Consider the following 24,265-nt stretch of genomic DNA (forward strand, 5'->3'; position numbering starts at 1 on the left):
AGGATTTTTCTCAAGTCAAATTACTAGTTAGTTATCTGTTGAGATGTGACGCCAGACATTTGGGATTTTAACATTTCCTGTGAGATGTCAGCGAGAGTCAATGGCTCGATTTCAAGCTCTATAACTGTTGAGCAGCAATACCGGAATGACGATAAAATGCCATTTAATCTGCTGAAGCGTTGTCATAATTTCTTTAAACCTGGTTTTGTCAGACTTATAGTGATGATAAGAATAATAATAAGGTTACTCACTTCTTCTGTTATGCCGGCTCCATGACACTCTCTGCTCCTTTCACTTTTTGTCCAGAAGAGGTTGCTGTGTTCCCTGCATACAACAGGAGGAGGATGGTCATGACAGATCCCAAACACTTCCTTCTAAGAGACAGAGAGGGAATGACAAGGAGACAGTGGGTGTACAATCACTGGAACAGAAGATCTGTTGAATGTAGGGTAACACTTTATAGTAAGGGTACATGAATTAACATGAATTCATGCATGTAGTACTTTATGAACTATCAGGAATGCACAATAATTAATGGTAAAGAACAATACATCAATTATTGCAACAGCTAAGGTATTTCAATCATCACAATTTCTGAGTTGTTAATTATTATTATTTCTTCTTTATATGTAAGTCTGCAGTTAAAGGGACAGGACAAAAAAACTGAGCAGTCACAGCAGTGCTCATGAATCCTGTGTTTTAATGTAAACATGATTAACTAAGCATTACTTCTTCATGACTTTATCATGTTTGTGGCCCTTCAAATTAGGTGGTGATCTGATCCATCTTTAATAGAGATACACAGAAAGGTTATAATTTTTTTCAGTGTGTGTCCTACCAACAATTAAACACATACACACAAATATTCTGTTTTGCACTGGAAATAGAAACTAGACAATAAATATAAACAAGTATATATGCAAATATACTTCAGTTGAAAGGAATAATCTTATTTAACATATGATAAATGGTGGCATAATAGTGAAATCACATTTATTAACTTTTTGTTTCTTATGAATACATAATAGAAACAAATTTTCTTCCACTACCTTAAATTCCTCCAGGATTTAGCTAGCTTGTTTTGGCATTGTTGTGGCCTAAAATGCTACATTTCATGGCAGCTTTTCTGGAAATTGTGATGCATGTTGTAATGTTTTATGCATTTTTTTTTTTGCAAAGAAATTGTGGGAGCAAGTGAAAATTGCAAACAATAAAACAGCATTTTTATTTTAAATTTACAGGGGCCACAAACACGATGAAGTAATAGTCATGATTGTAACGCTAGAAATTCAATTGAATGTACACTGCTGTGACTTGTCAGTTTTTTGACCTGCCCCTTTAACTGCAGAACTGTTATGAAGACATAGGCATCAGAAATACTCAGAAATCATAATAACTTTACTTGTTGCATTAATTAATATGTTGTTTTTGTGTTAAGTTGTGCATGAAAGACTGTTCATTCTTGTACGTTCCTGATAGTTTATGAGGTACCACATGAATGAATTCATGTGTTTTTTTGCAGTCAGGTATGATAATTCATGTACCATTATTATGAAGTCTTAATACGATTATGAGAACAAGTTCAAATCAAGATGTGCTGTATATATATAGATCATATTTACCATCATTTCTGTTTATGTGGTGTCTGGGCAGCACATTTTCTCCCTAAATATCGGATCCAAATGAGAGAAATATTTTTGTTGTCAGCCTGCAGCCCCTCAACACTGAACATCTACTAATTGATTATTGATGTCATTTTCATCATTGACAGTAGGGGGCAGGATCCATACATTGATGAAACTTCCATCATGTGCAGGCCCAGTAATTGTACTGTGATGCCTATTAACACACAGTTAACACAATTACACAGCTCAGGAGAATAATATTTTGCTTGCTGTCTCTCATGTTTATTTGCCAGTTCTGTCTATTTAGTTTCAAACAACTACTTTTGAAGGGGATTTAAATGAAAAAAAAAGAGCTTGGCTTCCATCTTCAGAGTTAAATATTCCTCATCCCATTTACACCAATATCTAAACAAGCCTCACGACAGAGCCTGAACAGCTGTGAGAGGTACGAGTCTCTCTCTGATACCTGTGTTCCCGTGATGCCGGTGATCAAACGCCGTGATAGCATAACATCCCTTCCTGTCTGTCACACCCTCAGGCTAAAACATCAGCAGAGCGCCTTGCAGCTGGCAAATGTTCTCATGACAAAGTTAAAATGTCTCGATTAATATCTGACTACTCTGCTTTTTTTTTGTCACTTATCCATGTCTCTGCTCTCCGTCTTGTGATTTCTGCTGGATTCATCCACCTTGCTTCTGTTTCTGTACCAGCAGGGAAACATCTGATTCAGAGGAACTGAAGAATGCGTCTCTGGTTGTTTGAAGAGTGGGCTTTGTACTTATGATGCTTTGATGACTGTTTCTGTCCAGATTCAAAGGCGTTTGTGCCTGTAAAATCATGTCAAAAAGATATCTGAATGTTATAATACTAGGACAAAATGTAAACGCAGTAGATGCTAAATGTCATTACACTGTGACCACCAACTGATAAATTGCAGCAATAAGGTGAAACCATTGCCATCATTTCTTAATTTCACTGATAAAATATCTCCAAATGCATTCTATACCTGTGGGTCCCAATGTTTTTGACTTGTCTCTCCTTAAAACAAAGCAACATCTGCTGGGGATGTAACAACATATCGATTATCACAATATGATAAAAAAAAAAAAAAAGTCATGATACCATGATGGACTGTTTCATTTTATTTTATAAATGACTGACTGTTGCATTCATTTTGTTTTGCAGCTGTACTTACATAACTCACAAATTCATTGCCAAAGACAATTCATGCCATTTTTTTTTTACATGCTTAGGTCATGCCTGCTACTAAAATTTGTTTGAGTCACCTTTCTGTTTTTTGATTGTGATAAATATCGTATCTTTGAACATTCATTTTTAACAAAATAAATCTTTATAACAAATCAGTAAATTAATATAGAATTTCACAAGAAAATAGGCAGCATTTTAGAAAGATCTGGAAAATAAAGATCATTTTGTGTAGCAGAACAACACGATCTCATGGGATGCATAAAAGCACAGCACTTTTAAGGACATTTCACATGTAATGAGCTTTTCTCATGTCATTAAATACTGTTTAGTCTGGTGCATTTTATGAGTTTTGGACAGTCAGGTGACCTCTCATTGGTTGGATTTAGGCAACAAAACTTCTTGGTTAGGTTTAGGAAAGATATTAGGTATCAAGTAAGACACGTAAATTTACCTACTAAAGCTAAAATAAGTCATCGTTAACTTCTGATTTTACACAAAACGTGAACTGCACTCAAGGGTACAAGTCTTGTTTTTGTTTGGCCCAACTATCCACCTCGACCTTCTCAGTACAGGGACTTTGTTGCTCTTCATATTATGTCATCTGACATTTTTTTCTCCATGACATTCAAGCCTACATAAGTACAGACAAAATGCTGTGAAATCAGGGCTGGGCAATATTCAATACTCATATGCCATTGGTGAAACCCGGATGAGCAGAATAAACTTTTGACTCTGTGCTATCCCAGTCATCATCTCAGGACTCCTCAGATTTGTTTTGTGGCCCCTCTGGAGGGTCCTGACCCACAGGTTGGGAACCAGTGCCCTAGACGGTCCACCCATGCCAGGAAGTGAGAGTCCCATCAGTGCTGTTTCTCCTTCCTTTGCATTAGTTAATGTCTCATCTATCCATCAACTTTTAACCAGGCTTCATGCATGATGGTGTGTGACTTAAAAGCCTGGCTAGTCAGACCTAATTAGCCAACGCCTAATCAGACAAGGTCCCTGTACAAGGACACAAAGTGGATTGTGGGGAGCAGTAAAGGCGTTGTCTGTGGTTGACTCAGCAAGAGGGACACAAAGACTTACAGGCAGATGACGACCCCATCTGTGCTGCAAAATGTTTGATGGTCTGATTCCATTTAACTAAAAATAAGACTTAAAGGAACAATATGTAACAATGGCACATCCAGAAATGAGTGTCACAGTCCAAATAGTGAGTTGGAACCATATACAGTATATTAAATAAGTTGAAATCCCATTTAATATGAGATCTTTGGTTGAAGTGAGTTGTTTCCCCCTGCCCCTTCCTCCCCAGACTCGAGGAAGCTCAGGAATACTGCAGGAGCGCAAGACGGCCGCCACATCGTAATTTGACAATAGCAAGTGATGACGAGTCTCAGTTGTGTGTCGATGTAAACAAATTTAACTCATTGCATTAAATTGTTGTCAGAGAAGCTAGTATTTCAACTTGGCATATTTCCTTAATCTCTGATTACGTATGCTCATTTTATGTTTCATTAAATATATTACAGATTTCTCCTTTAAAGTAAATACATATGATAAACTTCCCTATTCTTCAAACAATCTCCTCTCTCCAAATTTCTGTGTTCCTCTTGTGTCTCTGTTTCCACATCTGTTAAATAACCCCCCTGTTAATCATTTCTGTAGTGTTGCCTTTTTACTGGACCTCAGAGACACAAACCCTGGTGTACCTGTTTGGAGTTTGATTAACACTGCATTTTAGCACACACACTATTCAAACCCAGCGGAGGGAGCTTAAAAAGCTAATGTAGCCTGTGGTACAGGACAGATGGAGAAGTGATAAATGGGGAAGAGGGATGCGAGTCAATTCTTGTTGGCTTCATTGTGTCAAAACTGGCCTGACATGGAAATGCTGAATTGGAGAGGGGATTATTGAGGGTGGTGTAATCTAAGAGGAGAGGAGAGCACTTCAGAGGACAGGACACCAGATAGGAGAGGACTAGACAGGAGGAGGCAGAACAGCAGTACAACAGCCATGTCTCCTCACTCTGTCAGTCCCTGTGCACTAAAATATTGAAAAGCTTTTGTTTTGCCTAGTTAAACATGCACTGATGTGACACAAACTGTGAACAATGCCATTTCACACACACGGGAATCCTCTCTGTTTATAATTCATGATCAAGTGACGACGGCAGCAGCCATGCCCCACAGTTTGCTCTCAACATAATCCAGCTGGTACATACATACTTTAAAAAAATCATTTAGCTCAGTAAAGATATAACAGTGTAAAAATGAATGTACATGTCAATCTTAATGATTTCAAAGTGTATTTTCAGGAACAAATAAGCAAAAACGACCCGTTTTAATGGGCTGAGGTTGTTTATCTCCATCGGTGAGGCGAGTGAAAGAAGAGTTTGTTGTCCTGTCTGTGTCTCTGTAACATCATATGTGTAAATAGAGAATTGAATAAACTAGAAAAGTTGAAAAAGGTGACTTTAAAGCCCATTATAACTTTTTTCCCCAACAGTGGCACATTTTCTTGCTGAAAAGGGACAGTGCTGGGGTAATATGAAACTTAGTTAGATGCAAGTACAGATGTTTTTTGAGCATATAGGTCAGTCTGCAGTTCTCACTGGACCAGACGCCGGTCGCAGAGAGGCTTAAAGCAAAATCCTGAAAGGTTATCTGAGGAAAAGGGGAAGAAGAAGTTCTAAGAAGATATTACAAAGGCTCCAAAGCGCAATTATCTATTTCTTACCTCACATCAGTTTCATCTGTTACGAGACTCTCCTTTCTTTCCTGCAGCCCATTGTCCAGAAAACAGCTCTGTTAAGAAAAATTACTTAGGGTGACTTTATTTATGTTGGCTTCAACAGGTACCTGGCTGGAATTTAACTGAGTTAGTCACTGCCTCAAAGTTAAAAAAACAATTGAGTTTAAATGTTTAGTTTGTTAACTTATTTTAATGAGACACTATATAATTGTCTCTATATATTGCTCTCTATAAATAGAGACAACATACAGTACCGTCTATAAGAAAAGTATATATAATAGTATTAAATAATTAGTATTATATTATAGTAGAGCTGCAACTATTATTCCAATAATTGATTAGCTGTCAACTATTAAATTGCTGGTCAACTATTCGTCAAATATTTTGATAACTGATTCATTGTTTTGTGCCATTTTTTAAGACAAAAAAAGTCAAAATTCTCTAATTTCAGCTTCTCACATCTGAATATTTTCTGGTTTATTTACTCCTGTGTGACAGTAAACTGAATATCTATCTATGCCATTTGAGAACATCACCTTGGACTTTGGGAAACACTTATTAGCACCATTTTCTGACATTTTATGGGCCGAACAACTAATCGATTAATCGAAGAAATATTTGCCAAATTAATCGACAAGGAAACAATCATTAGTTGCAGGCCCATATTATAGATTTACATATATAATAACAGTAAAAGTATAATTATTTACTGTTTTAAATGTCTGTCACTAAAAGTAGAGGCTTGTTCACTGTATCAATTCTTTATTTTATCTTTTAGATTTATGAATGCATATATGTGTTTTGACATTCACTGACATTTTACATTAACTAGGTAACCTCGTAATTGTATGTAAGAGTTTGATCAAAGCTTGGATTAACTGAATAATTTCTCCCAAAGAAAAAGTTTCTAATGAAAACACTTAACCTTATTTGGTAAATCTGGCAGCCTGATGACAACACAGAGGCACCTGTGTTGTTTCCATGTTCTCAAAAACACACTGCAGAAGAACACGTGTGCATTTCTGAGATTCAGTATATCACTGACTGATACAATAAATACAATATCCATACAGTCAGAGTCACAGCTCACCTGTGACATAAATAATGTCACACCTCATGGGAAGGCTGACTCAGGTCCAGGCCGGGGCTAAATCCAGTCTCTTGGCTACCTGAACCCTTAAGACACAGAGATAGGGATTCAGCAAAGGCACACTGATCATCCCACAGCATAAAAGACTATTCAGAAGGACCTACACACACACGCGCGCGCACACACACACACACACACACACACACACACACACACACACACACACACAATCTCATACATAGACTTCTGGTATGTCGTGACCATGAATTATACATCTCTCTAGAGGATTTGGTCTTTTTGCTTTCCTCTTCTTATCCTCTTTTATTTTTCCATTTTATTTTTTCTCTTTGTAAAAATCGACAACTATATGACGATTAAGCTAATACAAGAAAAGCAGTGTTTTTACCATCAAAACACTCGATCAGTCAGCAGAAAAGGTTTTAAATGATCTGCATCAGAGACATATGAGCAGAAATAACAGTGGATGTTGGATGAATGCAATTTTAGCCTGTCATGGATACCTCTGTGCTCATATCTACAATATCTTTTTCTTTTTTTTCCCTGTCTGCATGTGTAAATGAAACCAAAACCTATTTTTTAAGGAACCTCACTGTTGATAATGTCTTATTTTAGAGCATTACTCTTAAAACCCCATACATATAAAATGTTCGTGGTAAAAAAGTCACTCATGATGAATAAATTATTTCATCATCACTGTGGGGAACCTGATTTCTACTGACATTCAACGAACATGTTCTCAGAAGATGTGGAGGTACGGGTCAGCAAATTAAACTGTAGCAGTGTGTGTGTGTGTTGGTGTGTGTTGTGAGAGACTGCAAGTGTCTCAGATAAAACAAACCCCACATACAACAGCCCAGGGACACTGCAACCATAATTGTGCAGGTGGCATTTTAGAAATACTCACACAACGGGGGTCAATTTCTCTTCAGGTCACTGAGAATGACATCATCAAACTACTATTAACTCTGCAAACAATCCTAGTCCGGCCGCGTCTGTATTGACAACGGATTCCTTCAAAACAAACAGCAGGCTGCGGGCTTTGCCCTCAATCTAAAACCATAACCTCAGAGTGAACAATAGAGAAATGTCCATCTAGGCAGGAACACTGAGGAGAGGAGAACTAAAAATGACATGGCAAACAAATCATGGCAAACAACTGCTTCTCCCTCATCTCCAGCGTTCCTGTTCTTTCTGGCAGGTAGGCACTCTTATTCTATACCTGTCTACCAGTATTAACGCACATGGCACCATACAAACTATATATGTACCTACATTAGTAGGACAAAGCATGCAGACAGACCAGACTTCCTGTACCTCATCTGATTAACCCCTTAACTGGATGTTTCCACGCACAGAACGAGTTTTGTGAATATGACATATACAGCGTGCCCTTGTTTTAAGATGTGAGCTCCACAGCGGTCCGGTGAGCCCACGAGGGCAAGGTGTGTATTGACATACAAACACGAGGAAAGCGTCCCGATGCAGTCCACTGTTTTTCTGTAATAATAGCTAGCAGCCCTGCCGTTAAATAATTAATGAAGTCTATCCAATACAAAGTGTATGGCACGCAGACTGCACTCCACTGCCTTTCCATCTCATTCTCTATCTCCCCTGGTAGACACAATGCGCATGACTGGGCTTACCTTTTGTTTGTTTGTAGTATCACCACTAGGACTATTATTACGTATTCAGAGTACAGTAATAATAATGATAATTATAATAATATAACCTTCCATAGCGGATGAAACAAAGTGCTACACAAGACAATAATATCAGTAATACCACCAAGATACCGACGATGCTACCATCCGACTACTGTTTGCCTTACTTTGCAAATTAACTTACTTCCTACTTTAAGGGCAATGTCATTTAATGTAAATGGTTTAATCAGATAAAAGTCAGGTTGTAATCACAGACAGTAGAATTAATGTACGGAGCTACCAAGACTTCAACCAGTCAATTTGGCATGGAATTTGGCACAGCAAGAGCATGGATCTGGTGGGTGATGTACCGCCACTTGGGTGCTTGGTTATGGCTCATTCAGCAGGAAACAACGGTGGCCTGCTAGGCTGCAGAGTTTCTCATATTACAGCTACTGTAAGCTCTTCATGAAAATGTTTCTGAAAACATTTTTGTCAACATGTTCCTCCTCCTCCTCCTCCTCCTCCTCATGTGTTTCTGAGAACTTGTCAATCAAACAGTAGCCCATGCTAAAGCCTGCAGTGCTTTATCATCTATTTTAATCTAAATGGGACAATTATTTGCAAAATGGAAATCACGCCTGTAGAAGAAGACTTGAGACCATAAACTCAAAAGGAAATTATTTACTGCAACTGTAGGTAGGGTTTTCCTCACAAGACTCCATGCAATCGGACTTCTTTCTGCAGCATATGGTGTTGCAGCATAATGTTTGCCATTAGAAAGAAGATGGGCTTTAAGGCACTTCCTCATTGGCTTCACGTTTCAGACCCAGAAGCTTAAAAAAATAAGAAAAATAAGAAGCATTGTGTTTTCGTTACCTTAGAATGAGCTGTTTATATCTATAGAGGACGCAGAACCTCCTCCATGGAGGCCACCATACCGCACTGCCATGTTTCCACAGTAGTCAAGAATGGACAGTTTCACAGCCTCCTACAAACACAGAAGGGGAGAGTGAGACAAGATGTTTACAATTGGTGCCCAACAGATTTTTGGAAGTGATGCTGATATCCATATTAGGCAGTAAAAAAATCTGATGTTGATATATATATGTGTTTATAAAATTTAAAATGACACCAGGGTACTCAAACAGCTAAAACAGTAAACTTTCACTAGTATTTTTAATAATTCTAAATAACTATGAATAAAAATACATAGAGAACAACTTGAATTAAGAAAAAAGGATCAAATTACACAAAAACAAACATAAAAAGAACAATTTACATTATGATGTGTAAAAATATCAGCCAATATTGGGCAGATAATATCATCTGACCAATATATTTTCCTGGCTCCAATTGCAATCTACAAGCTCACTACTGGATGCTGCTAAATCCTACACACTGCTACTTAAAAATATTGTTGCAACAATTAATTACAACAACATAAACAGGCTTAGACAACTGTCACATGCAACAAAAGTATAAAGAGTGTTATCATAATAATATGAATTATACTCTAATCAATATTAATAATACTAATTTGTGTTGAACAGTTCTGTAAAGGTAATAATTTTGAAATATAGAACATGTGATTTAGGTTAATACACAGATTTTGGATCAGAAGTATTAATGCATTTAAATATAGATATTATTGACAGACCCATCTAATACAGAAAAATGTATTCTGTGATTTAACCTTTGTTGGGGCCAAAGTGTTAATGAAAAAGGTTCAAACTGATCTTAATGAGTGAACCAAATCTAAACGATTCATTGCCTCGTCTTGCCCTCTCATTGAGCACATGATGTTTTTCTCTGCTGCTTTTACAGGAAACAATCTTATTTGGCATTACGGTGCAATAAAAGCACAGAAGCATATTGGAGGTTATGGTAGGAGCAGTCACATGATCAATACCCTCCTGACCCTCCTCTCCTTGCCCCTTCCACCACTTTTCTTCCTTTCTCCCCTCACCACCTTTCCTCCCAATCAATTAACTTCCCCAAGTAAACAGATCTGTCCCCACGCTTGCTGCTCCCTGCTGTAACCAGATATTCCTCCTCCTCCTCCTTCTCCTCCTCCTTCTTGTCCCAGCCAAGTCAGGGAGAGAAACCAAATCCCTGGTAGAACGTTACTGTTAGCTTTCTTCCAGCGTGTGTTGAGGTAAGACAGCTAAATAAAGATCAATGACATCATCTGCATATTCTTCATCTTCATCACTGACATCATGACCTCTGAACGGGTCACAGATCAAACATCCAGCAGTCTTTGTAGAAATTACTCTTCTGACCCTTCATAAACACTTAAATGACACTACTATATCACTATTATGAAATCAATATCTCTAATTAGTCAACTTTTCTAAGTAAAGAAGTCAGTTTGGAATTTAGCTTGATGACAATGAATCTTTCTGTGCTTTCTTTGAATTTTTAAATGTTTTCTCACATTTCCTGGACACACAGATGAATATTTATCCGAACTTATCTTAAAGTGCACAAGGTAATCCATACACCTAGGGTTACACATGTTGATCTACAGCCATTCAATACCTTTTGACAGTTTTACTGAACCAGTTTTTGATTGTGAGTAGATTTTTCGTTGCATATTTTGTTCATAGTACAGCACAATAAAAATGCAATTTCAGTTTATATACAGAAGCTTTAACTTCCACGCACACATCAGTGGTAGGAGTATTTCCATTGTATTCTAATCCACTACATTTATTAGGTGTACTTTATACAAAAGGTGATCAAATTAGAAAATGCATTTCAGTTACAGATTAAACAACAATGGTGTGCTATATATAAATGGTACATAAAGTAGCTAAAACCATCTCCTTACTTGTTCAGTAGTACAGTCATTTTACTTTTGACACTTTACTGTATATATCCATCAGCTGTAATTCTTTATGTCTTACTATTAGCATTACTTGTACTGACATCTGGTGCCACAAACTTGCAGATGCTGTCTTAACTCTTTGGAAACCATTGTAATTAGAGCTAGGACCTGATTTAGAAAAAAGCCATTACAGAAAAACAGTTTCTAAGTCAGTGTTCCTTTGTTTAGATTAGATCCTCTGTACTTTTGTTAAAAGGACCAGTGTGTAGGATTTAGTGGCATCTAGTTGTGAGCTTGTAGATTGCAAGCATGTCATCTCACTCCCCCTTCCAAGTCTGTAGGAAAACCTATGTTGGCTGTGAATCTCTTGGAAGAGGACCTGCACCCTCTGTGGATATAAATGGCCCACTCTAAGGTAACATAAACACAATGATTCTTATTTTCAGGTAATTAAACACTAATGAAAACACACTACGAATATCTATTCAATTTGTGCCATAATCTGCCAATAGAGTCTTCTAAATCTTACACACTGCACCTTTACGTGCAATTGTAAATGCAGGACTTTTACTATAATGGAGTATTTTTACACTGTGTTATTGCTACTTTTTCTTACATAAGGGATCTGGATACAGCTTCCACATCTGCACATCTGCTATTTATGAAAGGACAGACATATTCATCATCACAACACAGATTCACAGACTGGACTTGTACTCTTTTATTTAGACCTCCATCTGGAAAGCCAGTCTGCCCAGCCAGGCTGCCCAGACACTGCTGCAAATATGTCCTGTTTGTTTATTAATGAAACGTGTCCTTACTCTGCTCTTAGAATTAGTTTAGACCTGAACTGATACCAACTATATTTTCACTAGATTTATTAAATGCATAGTTTTTTTAAACTGCTGAATATGTAAAATGTTTAGAGTGAAGGCTGTGCTAAAATTTCACAAAAACACACTGCACAGTGTTTTGCAAAAGAAAACACTCCAAATGAACCTGCCTTCCCATTATCTTGCCCACTCAATAAACTAGGTGACTACAACAGATATTCCCATGAGTCCTTGAACATAAAATTGTTCATTCTTGCAACACCCCAGCCACTGAGAGTGGAGATGCAGGCAGGACCAATCTATATCTCCTGTGACCCTCAGCAACATGTCGTTATGCTTGCTAATCAGATTTAGAGACAACAAGTGAAAGGATGGCCTCGCTGGGCCGTTTGCTTTCACAAATGGATCTGCTTAATATGGGAGATTAATAGACTACTATCTAATCTTCTCTGTGATTGAAGCTATGATCTGGTTACAGAGAAACATGATGGATGTTGAGGCGGCAGCACGTGAGAGTCATGTTAACCCTTTCAAGACAAGATGCAAGGTTGCTTTGCAAGTTATTGACTGTTAAAAGACAATACGGAGCAGCAATCACAATAATGAAGATGTCTGCAGGGCTGTTGGATTATTAGTAGTGGTATGCAAAATGACTTCTTTCAGCTCCCAGCTGTGTCAAATTAGAATCTGAATTAATTCTCAGAGGTTGTAGGAAAATAATTACGCTTCTCTTGAGTATTTTATGTGTGCTGTTTGTCCCAGTATGATGTTTAATATGCACGTTTGTATAACTTGTTCTCTGCAGCACCAGATCAATGTATGATCTAGGCAAAGGCATAATATGCCCCCCCTCAAAAAGAAAACAAAAAACAATGTACATACTCACACAATCCACTAGAAATGTGTGGTTGTGTCTGTAGCAGCAGAGACCCTGCCCTCTGTCGGCACGTTCCTATTTTTTGCTTAGCTCAAGACGCTTCTGGGCTTGATGGTAGTGATGTGAGCCCCCAAGCCAATATAGTGCACAGATTTTGAGATTGGATCTCTATAAAAATGAGATATTAGATCAACCTGTGTTGTTCTTCTGCACCAAAGCACCTCAAAATATGCAATCAAGTGCTACCTGCACAAAACAGATTATAATTATAACAGACAGTGTCAGTGGCGAGATGAGGGTGTGTAATTATGTATACTGGATCTAAAGAGCAATATTTTCTCTGGTTGTAATGGGATTCTCTCCTTCAATTGTCTCAGGTCTTTTGATGTTGAACAGGTTTGAAAAATTAACCATGATGCAGACAGAGGAAAACAATTCTGCTTAATATAAAATGCCCCCCCTTCTATATCCTAGTGTTTATACATTTCTGATCATACTTTTATAACATGTGCATGATGATTATTGGACGGCATTTTTTGGAACAATTTCTATTTTAATCTTCTGTGTGTCTCACACAGACTCAAGGTCAATACATAACAGGGTCTGTACACACTGTGACTGAGATGTCCCTGGGAGGAAGACAACATCCATGAGTACCTGAATGATCGATATAGATACAGATACAATAAAGACAGACGATATATTTATACAGTTTGTTGAAACAAAAACAATACCAGCTGTTGACTGGAAATCATACAGTATATCTGGACAGGCCAGTCATTCAGGATTATGGGAAGTGTAACATCAAACATTGATTGAAGAAATTAAAGTATTACATCATGAGATCAACTCATGTGTAAACAAATGAATTTACTCTTTATCTATCAAATTCAATCTTGAGGGCTACATTAACGAAAGTATTGGTCAAATTGGTCAAAAAATCTGAAGAACCCCTTTTGAAAAGAGTTCTTCAAGGACTGCTAAAGTCCTTGAAGAATTCCGTGAAGGATTTGTCAAGACCATAATATAAAATTATTCTCTGTAGATCCTCCCAGGTGGATTGTAAATAAAACTAGATATAAATAAAGAATGGCTTTGGTGGCCAGGTAGCTCAGTTGAGAGAGCGTTCGCCCCCATGCATTGAGGCTCAGAGTTCTCTGGGGTGGGTTTGATTCCCACCTGCAGTCATTTGCTGCATGCCTCCCCCTCGACTCTCTCTCCTCCTGTGTCTTCTCTTCAGCTGTCCCGTCTAATAAAGGCATGAGATGGTTCTGGGTGGAACCATTACATCATAGAAGGGTTCTTTGTAGAATTTGTTTAGGGGGTTCTTGGTGAAACCTTTCACAGATGGATCTAGGTAAAACTATTTATGTTGGGTTCTAAGTTAAAAGCTTCTACCAGGAACTTAAAAGGGCTATGGGAACAAGTCTAAGAACCTGTTCTGGTTCAAGTTAGAACCTGTATTTCTAAGAGTGCACCGTGACATCCAGGTCTTCAAAACCTTATATGGTGAAAATTGACCAACTGAAAAATCTATTAAAAAATGTCTTGTGTTTTCAGCTGCATTTCATGACCCACATTTTTATTTTTGGTTAAATTGTTATTTCCAAGTTCAATAGTGAAGCTTCAGGCTCAATGTGTGGTTCACTTTTAGGGAAAAAGAGCTGCCAATGGCTCTCAGTCAGAGTTGTTCTTATTTCTGCAGTATTTTCTGTAGCTCTAAAAAAAAAAAAAAAAAAAAAAGATCTTGGGTGGTGTAGCAACATCATTGTAAGAGGCTGTGTAAATCACAGAGAAAAGCTGTCGTCCCCAATAGGGCCTTGTTAGTCGCTACAGAACCATAATGACTGATGCCTCACAGGCAAACTAATTATCAGGTACTTAACAGTCCGAACCTACACTACATCTGCCATAGGCCGAAGAGGAGGGATGTGAGGCACACGACTGCCTCCTTCATCTCTTCCTCTCTTTCTCTTTCTACTTCTGTCGATCTCTTCTCCTTTCACTCTTTATATCTGTCTCTCTCTCTCTTTGCATCTCCTTTTCTTTTCGCTCTCCCTGTATCTGCTCTTCTGTTTTTTCTTCCCCTTCTCGCTGTTCTCTCAGGGAACCAGCTGGGAAACTGGCCTTGGGATACAAGCTAGAAGCATACAACCATATGCTAGATATTTTCATGGAAGGTGTGTGTGTGTGTATGTGTGTAGAAAGAAAACGGGAGGGGTCTGACTTCTTGCTGAAATGTACTACAGTGTAATAGCTAAGTAGGACATTTATCTGGCAGTGGTTTGTCTTCCCCTGTTGTGCTTGTGTGTGAGTTCCTGAGTTCCCTCTCTATCCCACAGCTAAATGCCTTCAACATAGAGAATTTCTGTTGCTTTCAAACACATACACATACACACACACATATTGCAAACTGTACAGGCAGACTGCTGAGAGGGAGCTGCTAGAGACACTGACACAGCTTGCTCATTAGACAGTTTCTTCTTGGATTGAGGCCAAATATCTGCAGGTCATAAACTCACTGATGTAACAGGCAATGTAACTCACTGATCTAGGGAAGTGTTCAAAAGCTACACATCTCTTTTTAGGACTGCCTTTTATCATCATTTACTGTACTCATGATGCATTTTGCGCATGAATATAAACAGACACAACATACAGCAAAGCTGGTGTAAAGCTGCCACAGTGAAGAAATCATCATCACAGACAACTTTCATCTCACCACAGCAGGCCTGTCATTACAGTGGCCGCATGTCAGCAACTGCTTTTACACTTAAATAGTTTGGGTTTCCTCATTCTTTCCTTAATTTGAAATGTCAAACTCCCCTGTACTATGATCCTTGTCACTGCTGGACGGTGCAAACGGATACAAGTCTCCTCCGATATGCATCCCCTACTTGCAGGTTGCCTCAACCCACCAGTAGGAGTTGTCAATGCAGCTGCAAGGTCGTGATCCCTCACCGAGTTCCCACCAGCCAAACCTGCCAATTGTGTTATTGTGACTGCGAGAAACAAACAGTGTTTGGAGCTTGGTCTATGCTGTGGAGGTGACCCACTAGCAATTGAAGTTGAATGGCCCTGTCTGACATGCTTGGAAGGGGAGGGTGACATGAGGTGTCTGCAATCTGCAAGCTCACTGATAGATGCCACAAAAATCCTGCACCCTGATCCTTTAAAGGAATAGTTTGGCATTTTGGGAAATACACTTATTTGCTTTCTTGCCAAGAGATATAAGAGAAGATCAATACCACTATCATGTCTGTCAGACAGATATCAAGCTAGTGCCAGTTAGCTGAGCACTGCTCCCAGTATATAGTCCACATAAACCCCCTCATAAAACATTTTTACAGTTTATGTATTAAACAAATCAGCTATAACATGTTAATTAGTGAGCTTTAGATGCGCTGTTGACTTTTTACCTTAAAATAGAGCCGGGCTGTGTCTCTATTTCCATCTGCTAGCTTTAGTTTAAAAGTCATTTGAAATATAAGAAAATGGTATTAATCTTCTTCTCAAACACTTAGCAAAACACGATTTGTTTTTTTTTTTCAAAATTCTCATACTATTCCTTTAAATAACTGAACAATTTCACCAATTTAAAGCATTTGCAATATCATATCAATATCTATTTTGGAGTTCCATATACAGGCACTAGATATTTACCGTTGATAACTCTTCGGAAAAACTGAATCATTTTTGTGACATTTTAGGACACGCCATGTAGCCTCCTCCTCCCTCCACTCCACCCCATTCACATGCACAGGTTTTTAGCCCCTCAGGGTAAGAGTAAAGAGGCCGGCTCCATCTCTCATTAACCTACTGGTTGAATAAATCAAAGTGCAGGGCAGAGAGGAGAACCTCGGCCTCGCTCGGCCATTCAGATAAGAAGAACACCCTACACCGGCTCATAGCCTACAGCTCAGTGATATATGGATCTGCAGAGGCTAATAGCAAAGTATTGACAGGGAAATGGTGTGCTTATCCTGGTCCTGCATGCTGGGGAGAGGTCCCCAAAGCAGATGGGACACACTTTAGGGAGAGGGAAAGAGGAGGAGGAGGGTGAGGGGATGAGGTAGAACTGTACTGGGACAAATTAGAGTCTTTATTGCTTTATTTCAGCTAATTTGTCTCTGAGTTTGAGTCTACAAACACACAACAATGAATCTCAGTTTACTCTACATTCAAAGAATTGTATTACTGTCTAGATATAAATGCTTACTTTTTATTTGTTCTGACTTCTCAGCCAGCAACCACCGAATGTCTATCTCACTTTAGTTCAAAAACTCTTTGATAACCCTGTATATGTTTCATAAATATGTTTCACATTTTATATTAATATATTATTTTGAGAGTTGTAGAGCTGTGGAGGTCCCTCATAGTGTAGATTCATTGAATATATTATGCCCAAGAAAGCATATTGGACAATATTTAGTGGTTTGTCAATGAACTAGTAGAGGTCACTCAGTAGAGAGCAGATCTCAGCCAGGCAACAGATAGTGAAGCACCTACTGCAATGCCACTACAACTACCAGATGCAACCAACAGGAGGATTGCAAAGTTTTCAATAATACAATTTTTGTATAGTACAGTCTCAGTTTTGGTTAAAATACATAGAATAGTGTAACAGTAGATGGTAATGGTAAACTCAGCATTATTTATTTAGAACATTTTGTTATTTATTTAGAACATTTCAAACTACAATGTGGCTTTTCCACAAATATACATTTTTGGAGAAACTCACAAAAGAAAAACATCTTATTAATCTATGTTGCCTGCATGTCCCAGTGGAAGAAGTTTCTATTCAGAAGGTTAATGTTTTAGCATGTGGAGCTGATCATATCACCCCCAGTGACTGAATTTAATTCCAAAGAGTAGCCACTATCATATTCAATGTTTTCACATTTATAACAAAACAAATTTCATAAAAATCAGGTCAGAACTAACTGAGTTACAGCTGATTTATATCTACATTTATCATTTGTTGTTTGCATGATCAATAAATATCCTATAACTCAAATTTTGATTTATTCATAGGATATGAAGTTCGGAAATTAATGTCACAAATTGTGTTTGTGTGTAAATGCACCAAGCATCCTCTCTCCATCCTCTCTCCTAATTTTCTACTTATTTCCCATGCCAATCCATGGAAGTACTGTATATTCTTCATGCCTGCACACACAGCTACAAAAAAACAAAACACACAGGCTTCAGTGAGCAATACTCCTCTCTGACAAGCAGCAATAGATCAAGATGTAGGCTGCCCTCCCATTGGTGGTCTTTAATGCTGGAGTCAGTAGGTTATCGCTGTGGGGCCTGCACCTTGCTCTAAGTGCCAGCTTTATCAAGCACCAACCAATTCTTGCTCTGACGTGGCTGTGGATGCAGTAGAAGGGTCCTAATGGCAACACTTCATCAACCTCAGAGAAGATGTACAGAGAAACTGAAACCTCTGATGTCAGATAAAGATGTTGATACTGTTCAGTAACTGGACCACCAGGGATAATTTGGTTAAAGCCTGCAGTGCACCGTTGCTGGAGTAGTTAAGACCCTGCAACTGCTGGCTGATATTCTTATTAGAGACTGATTCAACAGTGCTGAGGCTGTCTGAAGCACATATACAGGATTTACTGTATGAGCCGAAAGGGCTGCTGTAATCCAAACATGGACACTGCATGTTTGAGATGATGTAGGAATTCAACAGCAGTGTTATAGGAGAGGCAGGTGAATGATCCTGGTTTGGTGTCTGTCATCTGAAGACATCACAATACCGCTTTACGGCCACCAGGGGACAGACAGGACAACCCTGACTGAATGAATGAATAAGGAATGTGAGTTACATACTGTCAGAGCCCCAATACACAAAAGCAGCCAAATACCTCACACCAGGCCTATTGAGTTTGTGGTCCGTGAGCCGAATTACCCCTTAATGACCTAATTTCATCTCTTTGATCTTTTATGAATATGAAAAAAGGTATATCATTGTGATTTTATTGAAACAGCCTTATTTACTGGTGTTTACAGTGTTTATTAGAAAATCATCATTTTATCAGTAGGCTAATTTGTTGGTTATGTCTGATGTTAACAGGGGCGTCACATGAATGAAAAAGATGGTTGATGCAACATTGTGTATAAAAAAAATGACTTCTAATCTAGGAGTTCAAATGTGCATTATTTATTCCTGTACTTATAATAATGTTTCTTATTCCAAATACAAATATCAGTAGCTATTCTACAAGTAAAAGTAAAAAGTACAGAAACAGTCATTCAGTGGATAAAAACACACATAATAACACTGGTACTTTTTTCACAAGTTGTAGAAAAACCAGTCACACTGGTTACTTACTATACTATGAAATCTTGTCTACACTCTGAATCAGCATTTTTGTGGTGGTTATATTCATGAGAGGATCCAAAAAATGCACTCAAAAACTTATGTTATTGTCAACTCTGGAATATAATGAGCCCGCATCTGCATGAATGAGCACCGAGGGCAAAAATAATGCACCATCCTACTCTGCCAAATGCCTTTGTTCCTCCTAAGGACACCACATATGACCATCTTTACATCTGGACGCCAAGCACTGTAGCGGGGCCTGTCTATGACCGTGATTACCCACTTGACATCTTTATAGCTGCGTGGCAGACTTCCTCTCCGGCAGAGCTGCAGAGAGAGATGCAGAATGCCAAAGTGGCCCCACAGTGCTGGTGTGGGACATCAGAGTTTTGTGTTGAAATAATTAGCCTGTTTAGCTGCCATCTGGGCTCTGGTTGCTGGCGTGTGGCACGAGCCAGGTGCTTCATGGGTAATACCACAGAGAGACATACAGCAGATGCTCATGGGTAGAGATGGCCACCGCTGGCACAGATCTGGAATCAGCTAGCATCTACACAGATCTGAAGTAAAAACACAGGAGGAAACGTAGACAGGACTGGTTTGAGGACAGTTTCTTGAAGTATGTCCATTTAAAGGGTTTTAAGCAATTATAATAATTAGTCAAGACAAGGACAGTGAAGTCTCCATGAAACGAAAAGTAAAATTTATAAGGTTCTGCATGTGCAATCTGCATTCTGCATGGTTTTGAGATACATTTTTTGCATTCAAAATAGCAAAAATTATATGTGGAACAAGTCTTTTTCATATATGGATATGGCAGTCATCCTACATGTATCAAAATCCTGTCAAATTTGTAAATTGTTTTTTTATTCTTTTTATTTTTGGAACATATCAAATGCAGGTAGGACTAAACTAAACTAAGAACTCACTCTGATTGTTCAGAAATGTTGATTCTGATGCACCAAAATATACCTTATTTGGGGGGAAAAGGGAAAAATGAATGGATGAATGAAATTAGTATTTAAGTTGTAATTAAGGCTTAATATTTATCAAATTTAAGACATTTTAGGACTTTTTGGAATCTACAATGCTTCTGTAACATGTTGTCATGTCTCATAAGGTTTAATAAACTTTTTTTTGCCTAAACTGTTAACTCAACAGTACAAAGCAGTATAAAGTATAAAAATGAAGCATAGCAGTACAAATGCCAGCCAAGTTCAGTCTTTTGTAAACTGTTGATGAGGAGTTAATTTTCATTGTTAGTACCACCAATCGCATATATAAAGATGGAGAGCTTGGCTCCACTTCTTCCCATTGTACAAAACTGATACAAAATATCCACGATACAAGTACTGCTGTCTTGGCTAGGGACGTCATTTGGAGCCAGAGTCTGCACTGTGGTGATCGGGACTGGAGCCATGCTTTCGAGATCCCATGCATACAGCAGTGCTCAGCCTTCAGTCATGACGTGAAGCCCCCTTTTTATATCAACAAGTAACTAATTAAAACCAAAATCATCTGAAAAATGAACACTTGAGCAAACAGTTTGTTTGGCTCATATTCCACCTATTAATATTGGGGAGGCAGGATTTATGACTTATACTGCAACCAGCCACCAGGGGGCTATTGAGATGGTTTAGCTTCACTTTTAGGGAGCTCTCATGTTGTCCATTTCTGTATATGTCAATGGCTACCACACTAGCCAGCTAATGCTAGTTTCCTTATTCTAGTCTGGACCCGCCTGGCATTTGGACTGTTGTCCTTTCACAAGACCATCAATCAAATCCTCAATCTTAAAGTTTCTTATGAACATTGTGACATTTTCTCATCTCCGCTGAGTTCTCCTCTTAAATTCAGTCTTCTCTGCTCCATCCCTCCCACTGTCACTGTACAGTGCAGCAACATGACAAAGAAGACGAGCCTGATTGATCCTCTTGTGTGCCTTTCATGTGCTGATTGGCTCACAAGCAGAACCTTATAGAACAAGTTAGAGTTAGACTTTGCAGATAAAACCTTTTTGTTTCAAAATGAAAAGTCTAAAAATGCATAAATCTTAAAAATCACCCCACATAATTTAAATAAGTTGGAACAGAATAAGTATAAGTGAATAACTCATTTTTCCAAAAACATCAGATAGAACCTTATACTTCCAAGGTGATCTTCTATTAAGAATAACTCAGCAACTTTCCAGTCTAACCCAGCAAAAATCTATGAAACAGCATTCTGCTCAGAACTGAATCTGCGATAACCCCACTCTGTACGACATATAAAACACAAGCTAAACAAACCAAACAATCAACACTCTTATCTATGAAAACCAGGTTCCATTTAATGACTGCCCTGCCCCTACACAGCTCAAAATCTGAAGAGGTCTAAACATCTTTTTGAGCAGTTCAGTAGGCCAGTAACTTGATAAGGCCCCTGGATTTACTCGATGAGGTAGAAAGTTCCTGAGCAAGCAGCAGGCATGTGGTTGTTGTTCCCAGAGGGCTGGGAAACCGTATCTGCCCTGGAGGAGCATCCTCTTTGGTAAGCACTTCTTATCCAGGCCATCACTGCAGGCCGATAGCGGCAGGGTAATATCCAGTAACTGCAGCTTTATGTGCGATCCAATACTCGGATCAATCCGTAGGACAGGAGGATTGCCATTAACCCCTGAGATCTCTCTCTTCACTCTCTTTCCCTCTTGTTTTCTCTGTCTTCTAGTGAATCTTTCCTTCTTTTGATACTGCAGCAGGAATCATAAAATCATTTCCACAAGGGAAAAATTGCTCTGTAGCAGGAGGGCAGAGCACCACACTGCTTTGAATTTCACACAAAATTCATTTTCAATAAAGGTAATAAGCAAGGATTTGTGTTTTCTTGCATCTCACAATAAATTCTTAATCACTTAAATGTTTTTAAAAATAACATGAAGCTTGACAAGGTGAAAAAAACAAAACACACAAAAAAACGAGCAAATAAACTATAGTATGTCCATGTGTGTAGGTGTCTGTTTGTATTGGGAGATGTAATAATGCATAGGTTTGTATTTCTGCAGCCACAGTGTGATTAAGCGTGTGTGTGCAGGCAGGAGTGTGTGTACGTGTAGAGAAAGCTAGAAAGACAACTATAAAGAGAGATGGTGTGAAGAAGAAAAGAGAGACAGTGGGTTTGAGACTTTGTTTGAAACTCCCAATACTTTGGGGAGTATTGCCCCATATATTGTCCCATGTGACTGAGCAGAAGAAAGATAGACTGAACCAAAAGATGTGTAGCTCTCACGGAGCATTCCTCTTGCTCTCTTGCTGAATATAAATGGATAAATAATAGTCACTGAAATTAGTTTAACATGCTCTGCTGCTCTCATATAAAAATGACGTTACGTGCGACAAAATGGGCGTTATACATATTGCTCAGAAGTGACACGTTCAGAACAAGAGCACAAACATCTTAAGATATGAATATGAATAACTACATAAGAATGTTATTTTAATATGTATAATTTAAAGGTATGTATTGAATTGCAATTTTAATTTTGTCTCATCACTCCAAAATTATTCAGACAAATCTAAAAGAAGAAGAGACTCAAGTTTGCGTGATACAGGTGGGATGAATCCACTTATTATCTGCCATTAATTCCACAACATAAATAGTCAGCTCATTAACTAACTAACTGATTAACTAGAATCAGTTTATCATATCCAGTGGGAAAACTAAATTAAATATATCAAACAAATTGAGTATATCAGAAAAGGAAAGTCTTTTTTCTAACCAAAATATTGTATGGAGCAGTCTGCTAGTAGTTTGATTGAGTTTTTTTGTCAAGCATTATGATTTATGTCACACTGGTATTAGTACAGCTCAAATTAATCATTATTATTTTTTCCAATTAATAAAAATTAAGTTGACTGTGACTAAAAATAGTATTTTTATGTTGATTTTTATGTAAATTTTTCTTGCAAAACATCCAAAAATATTAAAATTTTCTAAGTCTGTTGCAAATGTAACATTATTCACCACAGACAAGCAGTTTAAGCCTAATTAGAAGTCTGAGAAGTTTCACTTACCTCTAGTGTCTCTTTTTTTAGGAGGGTCAAGACCCCAGAGCTCGAACGCAGGTGTAGAACAGGAAGGTCGTGCACATCCTCTCTCTTTTCCACGCAAACGTCAGAGGCCACGAGGCAGCTAACGGTACTTGGCTGCATCTCAGTAACAAGCGTGATGGGTGCAGTCCGGGAGCTGTCCGGGCGGGCTGGCTGGGCAGCCGGTGTGTCGGAAAGGTTGGTCAATCAGCCCCGGCAGTGGAGACAAGGGGACAGGCACACAGGGAGAAGGGCTGAGCCGGAGTGGGGCTCTGCTGGAAGGCTTTTTCGCCTCTCCTTCCCTGAATGAAAGCAATCCCTAAGAGTGAATGGGTAATGAGAGACCGGCTCCTGAGATTTTAGCTTTCTTAATCATGTTCATAATTAATTCAAGAACATTGATAATTTCATTACATTCTTTTTGTCTTATCAATAAATGATGTGCCTGCACTTTTGGTCTTGTGTATACGGGAGAGAGGGGAGGAAGAGGAGAGGGAGGGAGAGGGACAAGAGAAGTAATACTGCACTAAAAGCACAGGAGATGGAAAATGATACAAACAGGGAAGTGGTAATTATAATCTTTGACCAAGCCACTGGCAGCACAATATGAAGTCAAGTGGCTACAAATAATTAATAAGGCCTCCTAGTGTGTGTGTGTGTGCGTGTGTGTGTGTGGTGAGGGTGAAGAGTCGGGGGGAGGGTGGCAAATGTCACTGTTGAACATTATTTCACCAGCCATCTTTTATCAGTTGTTTTTACAAAATAAAAGCCCAATACAATTATTAAACATCATTGTGTTTTCACCAACATGATGTTATACTGTTACAAATACTCTCACCTTTAATCCTCACCTTTAAACAGAGGCTGTGCCGGTTCTAGAATGTCCTTCACATCCAATAAGGGTTCGGGTTTCAGGGACATTACTGCACCGAAGCAGTTTTTAAAAGACCACTCTCCTCCTCCCTCCACTCTCTCCTCTCCACG

The 24,265-nt window shown here is 38.5% G+C and overlaps 1 long non-coding RNA gene across 3 annotated transcripts; it reads right to left on the reverse strand.

Moving 5' to 3' along the window:
- Nucleotides 1–251: 251 nt before the first annotated feature.
- On the reverse strand, nucleotides 252–24,265 carry LOC146332756 (uncharacterized). 3 transcript variants are annotated; one of them, XR_014771254.1, is made up of 5 exons: nucleotides 24,133–24,265; nucleotides 23,267–23,583; nucleotides 9,220–9,331; nucleotides 6,680–6,765; nucleotides 252–374 (listed from the first exon to the last, which is right to left on the reverse strand). It is a non-coding gene; the product is annotated as an uncharacterized LOC146332756 (long non-coding RNA). The 3 variants fall into 3 exon arrangements; XR_014771253.1 differs by having other exon boundaries at nucleotides 23,267–23,600; XR_014771255.1 differs by lacking the exon at nucleotides 6,680–6,765 and having other exon boundaries at nucleotides 258–374; nucleotides 23,267–23,600.

The sequence above is a fragment of the Lutjanus erythropterus genome, chromosome 1 (genome assembly GCF_056507025.1).
Source record: "Lutjanus erythropterus isolate fLutEry1 chromosome 1, fLutEry1.hap2, whole genome shotgun sequence".
Taxonomy (NCBI): Eukaryota; Metazoa; Chordata; class Actinopteri; order Lutjaniformes; family Lutjanidae; genus Lutjanus; species Lutjanus erythropterus.